A 10549-nucleotide genomic window follows, 5' to 3' on the forward strand; every position below is an offset into this window, starting at 1 on the left:
AAAGATGAAGAAAAATCAAACAGCTAACAAAACAAGAAAGCATCCGGAAGCAAGACACATGGATGTAAAAGGCAAGCAGGAAAAGAACTAAGCAGAAAGAAGCGCCCTCCCTCCTAGCAGGAAGGGAGACAGACTTACACACTGGTGCTCAGGCAAAACCACAGGAAGAAAATGTGAAGGCTAACCCATGTAGCCAGAATCCTTTATATGGATCAGATATCCAATCAGGGTGAGCCTTGTTATCAGACTCGGGTGTAAAAACAGAGGCCCCATTGATTCATTGACTCAAGGGGCTGATCCAGAAGGAGTAAATACTTGATTGGATTGTGAACTCCAATGGCTGATCCCAAGCGTGCTAGATTGGGGAAGAAATTGGGCATGCTGTTGCTGAGTAATTAGTCATTTGGGTGACTGGACCCAACACTGTGTTTTAGTTTTGCCAGGGAAGTCACAGTAGCATTTGTTCTTGTTCTCTCTTTGGCCCTCTGTCCTTGACTAACTGTCTATAGAAAGCTGTTTTACTACTATGTTTCCTTCATTATGATACTGAGAAGAAATAAAAAAGATCTGCTCCATAGTGAGTAACTGTTTCCATTTCTTTCCTGAAGAGTTTGTTTATGAGGTTCTCACCTCAGTAGTATGAAACTTGTGCTGGCCTGGAATTCTGGTTGTTTAAGATGAATAGAGCTTCACAACTCAAAACTGTAAATATGCTTCCCCATAAATTTCCAAACAAAAAAATAGAATAACAACAAACACATCAAGATCTCGTAGCATGCATAGTTTTTCCATTCATTAACCTCATTAACTGAGTATAAATTACTACACCCAAGGCATAGGAATTGTGTATCAGACAAATTTTACCCATGCAAGAATAGAAAACTGTATAAATGTTTTCCCCTGTGTAAAATGGAGAATATTGTACCAGTAAAGATACAAGTAATAAGAATTATGATATTTCACTGATATTAAATTGAGATATTAAGGTATTTCTTACTGTAAGCAAAAGTATGTAAGACCACTTGTAGGAAGAAGGTAGGGAACAACCTGCATTCTTCCTTCTGAGCCATGTTTTTCCTTTTTTATTATTTTGGAAGTAGGGTCTCTCTCCAGTCCAGATTGAACTGTAATTCACTACATAGTCTCTGGTTTGCCTCAAACTCACAGCATTCCTCCTACCTCTGCCTCCTGAGTTCTGGCTTTAAAGGTATGTGCCACCATTCCTGGTAGGGCCCTTTTTTGTTGTTGTTGTTGTTGTTCTTTTGTTTTTTACAGAAAGAAGAACTTTAGGAAGAAAGATATCTGGTATCTAGGGAGGGACTCAGATTCAAAATAAAAGGAAATCTAGAGAGGGAACTCATTTATGAAAAAAAATAGATAACTCCAGATTTTCCCTTACAGGCTCAAGGCATTGTCACCTTTGCCCTCTTAGTTTAGTTTCAGGGCCTGTTATCCATGAACTTCCTCAGTATCTATAACAGTAGCCAGCACATGGTCAGTAGTTAACAAAGTAAATTACTCCAATATTCACAGATAAATATTAGGAATATAATAATGAGGCTGATTCTGGTATTCTTCTCAAGTATCTACAGTGCTACAACATGTATTAACAAGACTTTATAAATCACTAATTTGAAAATGCTTCCTTGCAATTATGCACACACCTCATAAGACAGGAAGCTAATACCATAATGTTTTCTAAAGTGTATGTGGGAGGGGAGAATTCAAGCCTCCATCCTCTCTTAGTTGAAGATAACGATGTCAGAAATGTATTGCTCAGGAATACCCTGTTCCATGGGAGAAAGAAGAATGAAGGCATAGATATTTTAAGAGAGTAATATTTAGAGTCACTAAACATTTTAAGTAAAAAGAAGCAGAGAAAGTTTGGGTATAGTATTTACTTCTTCCTTCTTTTCTTCTTTCAATTTCTTCTTCCTCCCTTCCATCTTAAGTTACAATGTGTCTTCAATTAAAACAATTTCATGATTATTTTTTCCTCTTTGCTGTTGAATTCAAGCCCTTTCATCATGATAGGAGACAGAAATTGGCTAAGCAGTCAGGGTAGCAGGACCCCAAAAGTGATTGTTTTATTCCTTGACTAAAAGCAGAAAATGTCACTAAGCTTGCAGAAACATAGATGATACACTCTCCAGGAAAGATTTCTAGATAAGTTTGCACCCTTCCCATAGGACAGAAACTTGGATCCTTACCTAAAAATTACTGGAAAAGCTATAAAATCTGGTCTTTGATCATAGTAACCTGCTGCCACTCCCCATAAAATCTTATTCAGGAACACCACAAGTTCAGCATACTAGGTGCCCCAAATTCCTGTATCAATAGGAATCATGTGATCATGTGGTTTACAAAATGTAATTTACTTTATGTTTCTTAGAATAGGATATGAATTCTAACAAGAGAAAAAAATCTGTTTTAAGTTTAATTAAATACCATGCCTCACCATTCTCCTTAATGAATATTCAACTAGGAAACATTGGTCCTGAAAGTGGGAAAGAATGTACATCTAGCTGGTGACTTAAGATTACATCCTCATCAAGAAAAACATAATTTGAATCTTAAAAGAAACCACAGTATGAGTATATCGTTACTTTCTTTCAGGCCACTGAACACCATAAAATGTTCATGACATCTAGTGGGGAAAAAATAAAAAAAAGAAAAGAAAAATGGAGATAAGACTTCTCCCATAGCCTTCTGTTCCCAAACTGTTGGAGACAATTGTTAGACATTGTGGTTTTTCACCTTTGTGTTCCTTTCATTTGTGGCATCAGTATGCCACTTCTTACCACAATGTTTGTGTGTTCTAAGAATCAAATTGTATTGTACAAATTATATTAATTCTGATATCCTAGTAATGTGTTTGATATATATTAAATAGAATAAAAGTAAATAAGCTATCAATGAGTTCCTACAAATTGTATGCAAACAAGCTGCAATCATTTCCTTTTTTCCCACCCTTCTCTATAGATATGAACCCACTCACATCCTTTCCTGCCTACACACACAAAGCACACAGTTTGGATGCTTCTACTAGTGGTGTTTTATACCCGGAGATGAATGTGGTATGAAAAAATCCACAGAATATTCAAATACATTATTTTGCTTAGGAAAGCTATTTGCTCAGTGTTAATGATTCAGGGTATCATCAAATGCTATCTCCACTTGAAAATACTTTCTTCTGACACTCCTTAATCAGTGGGATTTTGCTTCCCTCTTCCATGGGAACTGAAGTGTTGTTTCTATTGACCACAGTACAGAGGAGTTGTAAAGAACAATTTTCATGTGGAATTAACAAGAAATATGAAGCAGCAAGTCATCACTTTTCTGTATTTAAACGTGCTTCAAAGGCTGAAGAGATGGCTTAGTGGTTAAGCGATTGCCTGTGAAACCTAAGGACTCCAGTTCAAGGCTCGATTCCCCAGTACCCACATTAGCCAGATACACAAGGGGGAGCACATGTCTGGAGTTCGTTTGCAGTGGCTGGAAGCCTTGTCACACCCATTCTCTCTCTCTCTCTCCCTCTCTCTCTCTCTCTCTCTCTCTCTCTCTCTCTCTCTCTCCTTTCTCTCTCTGCCTCTTGCTCTCAAATAAATCAATGAAATAAAATAAAAGTGCTTCAAAACCTCTTAAATAATAAATACAACTGTTGTTTTCAAAGTAAAAAATATTTTGTAAACACACAAACATGAAATAAATCTAAAAGTTTCCAGGTTTAACTATTCTTTGTTGGAAAGCAACTAAATAATTATCTGCAACACTGCTAAGGTTAAGCTTCTGGTCTATTAAACCAAAAAGGAGTTTTCAACAGGACAAGCATATATACATGAATTTCAATGAAGCATTTGGATAGACAGAGGAAGCTTAAAACTCAGAGTATTGATGGACAAAATAAAATTAACCATAAGTCATTTTATAGACTTCTATAACTATCCATGCCTTCTATTACTTGTTGCTTTGTGTGTAAAAAAATAATGAAAAGTGTATCAAAAAATGGGGGGAAAGGCTCACAGATAAGGAGAGTGGGGATATTAAAAAAATATTATAAGTTGAACCCCTGAAATTTCAGCCAGAGGTGAACACTATCTGTTAACTTTGATTTTTTTTCTTTGCTTTCATGGAGTCACATTTTGAGAGACATCAGTCTCATTATTACATTATTAATAACTTTGCATTCCCCAGCAATATAACATGAAAGCAAATGTCTATCATTTTATACATTCTCACTGTTTATTACTCATACTTACTTTTTTTTACTATGTCAAAATCAAAAATGTATAAAAATATCACTGTAATTAAAGTTAAGCTAGTAAAATACAAGATAGCATGATACTTGTCTATAAAGGAATTATTGAATAAATATCTACCTTACCTTTAATAGTCATGACTTTTGAAAGAGAGAGGTATATTGTGTATGTGAGTATTGCTTACAGTCTATTGTATGTATATGCATTGTGTGCAGTTTATTATGTTTTGTAGGGTAAGGTTTGGCTTATTCAGGGATCATCTGCATTATAATACTACCACCTACTCAAACAGCTTCCTTTTACCTTATTTTTATTGTTTGAAACAGGCTTTCATGCTGTAGTTCAGGGTGGTCTGGAACTTACTATATAACCCAGATTGGCCTACAACTCACAACAACTCTCCTACCTCAGCCTCTTGAGTACTGCAAATATAGCTGTGCCTTTCCCTTACTATGTTCTGGAGAATGGCTTCATCTGTTTCTCTGGCTTTTCTAGTCTCTCTTGTCAATAGTCTGTTGTTATTAGTAGTACTGATAACGTGTCAGTGCTCCAGTAAACAACAGTCCACTCATGCTCATGTGAGGACCCTAACTATATTCAGTATGTAGCAAAAAAGAAAAAAAGACATGAATTTAGGATGGGGGCTAGTTGGGAAGAAAGGGTTCAGTGAGAGTGAAAACAGGATAGGAAGAAGAGGTTAATAGAGGTAAATGTGATTAAAATACATTACTTGGGCTGGAGAGATGGCTTAGCGGTTAAGCGTTTGCCTGTGAAGCCTAAGGACCCCAGTTCGAGGCTCGGTTCCCCAGGTCCCATGTTAGCCAGATGCACAAGGGGGCGCACGCATCTGGAGATTGTTTGCAGAGGCTGGAAGCCCTGGCGCACCCATTCTCTCTCTCTCCCTCTATCTGTCTTTCTCTGTGTCTGTCTCTCTCAAATAAATAAATAAATAAATAAAAATTTAAAAAAAATACATTACTTGCATGTATGAAATTGTTCATGGATACCTTTTTTAAAAATTATTTATTAGCAAGGGGAGAGAGAGAGAGCGGGAGAGAGAATATGCATGACAGGGTCTCTAGCCACTGCAAACGAACTCCAGATACATGTGCCACTTTGTGCATCTGGATTTATGTGATTGCTGGGGCATTGAACCCAGGACATTAGGCACAGCAGATAAACACCTTAACCACTGAGCCATTTATCCAGCACAAGAAGGATTTTTTTTTTTTTTTTATAAAGAGAGCTTGAAGGCAAAATTTATCTTCTCCCAACTGAGAAAAAAGAGAATTGTACACATGGCCACCATGCCAGCATGACTACAAACTGTTATTTTTCCAGACATGATTAAAATTAGAAATTGTACAATACATAGAAAATTGATCAGTATTAAAGAATGCCTATGCAGATATGTATACATTGTCCTTTAAGACTAGGTCAGTGAGTATGAGAAGTGACAGTATTGTTTCATGCTTGTCTTAAAGAACAGCTCATGACATACTATCCCAGGAGACTCCTTTATGTTAATCACTTGTGTTAAAATCAGTGTCAGTATGTGAATCTGCAGGGCACTGTATGCTGTATGACTAACTGAAAGTGCAGCTCAAACTCAAAAATGAATTACTTGTATTTGTTTGGAAACAACTTCTCACCAGCTTATATTTCACTTTTTATGTTCAGTGTAAGTACTGAAGGGTGAATGAACCACTGGCCTTAGACCACTGACCTTGGTGGGCCATAAAAATTTCTGAGACCATAGCATAACAAAGCACTTCAATTACATAGCAAGCTCATAACTCAAAGATCCGACCTCAAGAGCTTTCAGGCCACTTGAACAGGCAATTAGTAAACAAAAGGAAAGGTCTTATCTTTCCCCTGTCCTTCTCCTCCAACGATCCCTCCCCCCACCTCTCACCCTAAAAATCTCTACTCTCTCCCACATTCAAATGCAGCAGCTAATGTTCCATCCCAGGAAAGCTGCTGTCCCACCAGTGAAACATAGTCTGTGCTGGTTTTCTTTCTTTCTAGTATTTCTCATGTCACTCTAGTCAATCCTAATTCTAACAAGCATTACTAGGATTTTGTGTATTACAACTCCATATTGAGCCAAATCATTCTCCATGCTACAAGATGTTTGACCTTGAGTATTAGATGGTAATAGAAAGCACTCTTCTAAGATCATACCACCACATTCTGGTTTTGAGACAAATCAACTAGTTTAAATTAATTTTCAGTTTTGCTTTAAATGAAGAGTAGATGTATTCCCTTATGAAATTCATTTAAAACTAAGAGTAACAGGAATTACCAGGTACTAGACAATTGTTCTGAAGAAAAAATACCCTGCTCTATATAGATATTCACATTGCTATAACTGAATATATTATTTCACTATGTAAGTAAGGCATAAAATGATGCCTATTTGTAAAGTACCCAAAAATATTTGTTGATATTAATTTTCTTAACCCCAGCGTAAAAATTTTTTAAATGATTTTAATTTGTATATTAACACTAAAAATAGTCTATGTATTATAAGTGTATGTGTACAGATGTTTTAAACAGTATTCAGATGTGTGTATAAGTGAACTAATTGCTTTGTAAGAAATGTTTTCAGATCTTAATGGTCAGCTGAAGCTGCTTTTTATCTATCCTGATAACCTGTTCAGTGGTCAACTAACTGGAAATTGACTCAAGAAATGGGAATTGGGCTGTGATTTTTCAATCACCCATTGACCTAAGATGACATAATTATCTTATTTTCACACAAAAAAATTGCCATGTCAAGTGTTATTGAAGAAGAAATTCCAAATCTTATTAGCAAAACTACTTTGTACAATGATCCCAGATTCAAGAGTTGGGAAAACACCATTTTAATATTTCATGTGAAAATGAAATATAGACTGGAAGAAAGACAGTAAAAACACTCAGAATCCAGTTGTCAAGTGGATCCTCAAACATTTGCAAGCACATAAATGTGAAAAAAATAAAAGATTGATTATGTGATGATCTTCTGTAGCTGGTGTACTTCTATCTATTAAGCTTATAAATGAATTCATATTGGTTCTATGTCTTCTATGTAACTATAAATGATTTAATGTCTGAATTTTATGAAGACATTTCCTAATCTATATAGTTTAAAATATAACAATACATTCCATGAGAACATATTCATTGAGAAACCAGTTGAAATTATGGATGCTCTATCTTACTGCATATGCAAACTTCCAGATGTTCATGCAGCTGAAATGTCCCCAGAGTGACATAATGTAGTCTAGAATGCCTGGATCTATTTTGACAGCTCTTCTGCAAACTACAAGAACTAAAACTCAGAAGTTACACCATTTTAACTTACTCTTTTCATCATTATGCATATGACAAAGGAATGTGAGAGAAATCACCTAACCATGCTACGCATCTTGCCATTAATTCTCACAACCCATGAAATCATTTGAATTTGCTAGATACTTAGGGAGGTATGTTTGAAAATTCACATGGACTATTCCTAATAACTCAACTTCTTTTGCATCACTGCAAAATAAATAATAAAAGTAAATATATTAAGATATTACATTGTACAAAAATAGTTTATGGTGTAATAAAATATTTTGTCACATATGTAAGTATATTGAAATTAATATATTATAATTTATTTTTGAGGTAGGGTCTCACTATAGCCCAGGCTGACCTGAAACACACATTTTATCTCAGGCTCACCTCAAATTCAAGGTGATTCATTCCTTAGCCTCTGACAACTGGGATTAAAGGCATGAGCTCCACACCTGGCTTCATAAGAAAATAATATTAATATTTTAATAAAATTCTTTATACATATATAAAGAAATATGGTATTGAAAATATTTAATTAATAGTACTTATTTTAACTGCCCATTTTATGGATAGCAAAACTAAACCTAAGATAAAATATTAGTTTATGATTTTAGTGTAATAAAATAGCAAAATAAAATTAGAAAAAGAAACATTGAGTGCAAAATTAACTCAATCCTTACTAACAACTTTAAAAGTTAAGTCAAGCTGAAGAGAATATAATAAATGAGACAGGAAGACTCACATCCTCACAGGCACTGAAAGGTGTTAAGCACTTTTAAACGCTATTAAAATCAACAACCTTAATAATGAGTTCCCATTTTTAAGACTGCTTCTTTTGCTTATTTTACTGTAAATAAGCAAAGAAGTAGAGAATAAAATCATTTGAATATCTTATTGTCAACTGGTAGCCACTTCTCTAATACCTCTCTTGAACAAAAGACAGTTAAGTGGCCCGCTGCACTGGCCTTATGCCACAATAATCCACTGAACATGGAACATAGGTCTAAATGAAGAAATATGACCATTACAGTAGGTCTAAATGAAGAAATATGACCATTACAGTAGCTTGCCATGATTACTGAAGGTACAGTCCAGCCCTCTTATTTTTTTCCTGCAATTTGCACTGGTCTTTTACTGAGAACTCTTTCCCAAGGCCAGAAAAAAAAGAACTTACTGGGGAAAACTATCAGAGGGTCTACCCTAGCTGGTGTAAATGAGACAATTCCAGAGCTGCTATGCAAGTAATTCTTCATTTGCAAAAAGGTCTGTGGAAGGTAGTATAAAAACACCCCCTTTATGGTTTATATTAGTAGGTTACTTAGGTCTCTGTAAGGGACAAGGGTGTCAACCCTGCTGCTACAACACTGGCCCAATAAAAAGCTTTTATTTTGTATTTTTTGCCCATTTTTATATTAATAGTACAGTTGGCTTAGCTGATAACATGAAGAAGCCCCTGAGGCAGCAAAGGCAGCTGTGCCATAAATGGAGCAGTGGGAATAGCCAGCGGCACAGCTGGCAGAAGCGACAGAGCTGTGGGCAGGAACAGCACAGCGGAGAGACAACAGGAGCAATAGGGCCCAGCGGCAGAGCAGTAGGCGAGACAGTTGCAGCCGAGGTGGTAAGCCCGCCATGGCAGTGACAGGAGGAACAACAGTATATCAAAGCCCTGCTAACCAATGTCCTAGTGGCTTCAGCTGTAATAGTGACCATAGCAGGGACCAGCAGCTGAGAAATTACAGAGTGGCCAGTGCACCAATGAGAAATCTGGCAAAAGTCAAAAACAAGAGAGAAGCAAGTCAAAGTTAAAAAAAGGAAAAGGAGAAACAGCAGAGTAAGCATGAAAGAAAGAAGTTTGTGGGCTTGGGGAGATGGCTTAGCCATTAAGCGCTTGCCTGTAAAGCCTAAGGACCCCGGTTCAAGGCTGGATTCCCCAGGACCCAAGTCAGCCAGATGCAAAAGGGGGCGCACACGCATCTGGAGTTCGTTTGTAGTGGCTGTAGGTCCTGGCGTGCCCATTGTCTTTCTCTGTCTGTCTCTCTCTCTGTTTCTCTGTCTCTCTCTCCCTCTCCCTCTCCATTTTGAGGTAATATTGTATTGCTGTATTGTCTGCATTTCTTCAATGACTTTAAACAGGATCTCACTATGCAGCTCAGGATAGGAAATGAGATTCTTCTCCCTCATCCTTGGCAGGTACAGAATTGCATGCTATGCACCATCATGCCAGCCTAATCATTTCATTTTCTTAAGTGTTCCTAGATATGTTAAAAAGAATAGCAAGAGGGAAGGATGGGGAAAACAATTTAGCAGTGGAGATATTTATTTTGTTTGCAGTTTTAGGGAACTTGGTTAGCAGTAAACAGAGCAGTAAGCATGTACAGTGCAGAAATTCATGACAAAGGTGACTTAGTTCCTCCAAGTCGACACTACCTTCCAAAGTTCCACCCCTTCTTAACAGTCTGTTCAAAGTCTGAATTCACTATTAGATTAATTCACTGGTTAGGTCAAAGTCCTTATGATATAATCATCTCTGGAAATGCCCTTGGATATCTCCAAAGGTGTTCCAGGCATTTCTCGATCAAAACAAGTTGACATTCAAGATTAATCATCACATAATATATAACTCAGATTAGTCTCCCCAAGTATCCAAAAGGACAATCCTATACTGGCTGTTTGGTGGCAATGACAGAGATATTATATAGAATTCTGAATATGTAAAGTATTCTGTCTTTCTGAAATCTCTACTTAAGAATCCCAAGATTTCAGCCACTAGGGCTATAAGAATCTGCTTCTCAATTGGAGAGAAAGGAGTAGCACATGCCCATTCAATCCCACAAAGATGTTTCACAAGTCAAATGATGTAACCTCATATGAAATCAGTCTGAAAATTGAAATTATCATTATGATAATGACATAGTATTCCAGGGAATATTTGCTCAAAGTATATTCTCTGATGTATTTATTTTAAA

This window comes from Jaculus jaculus, chromosome 1, assembly GCF_020740685.1.
Source record: "Jaculus jaculus isolate mJacJac1 chromosome 1, mJacJac1.mat.Y.cur, whole genome shotgun sequence".
Classification (NCBI taxonomy): domain Eukaryota; kingdom Metazoa; phylum Chordata; class Mammalia; order Rodentia; family Dipodidae; genus Jaculus; species Jaculus jaculus.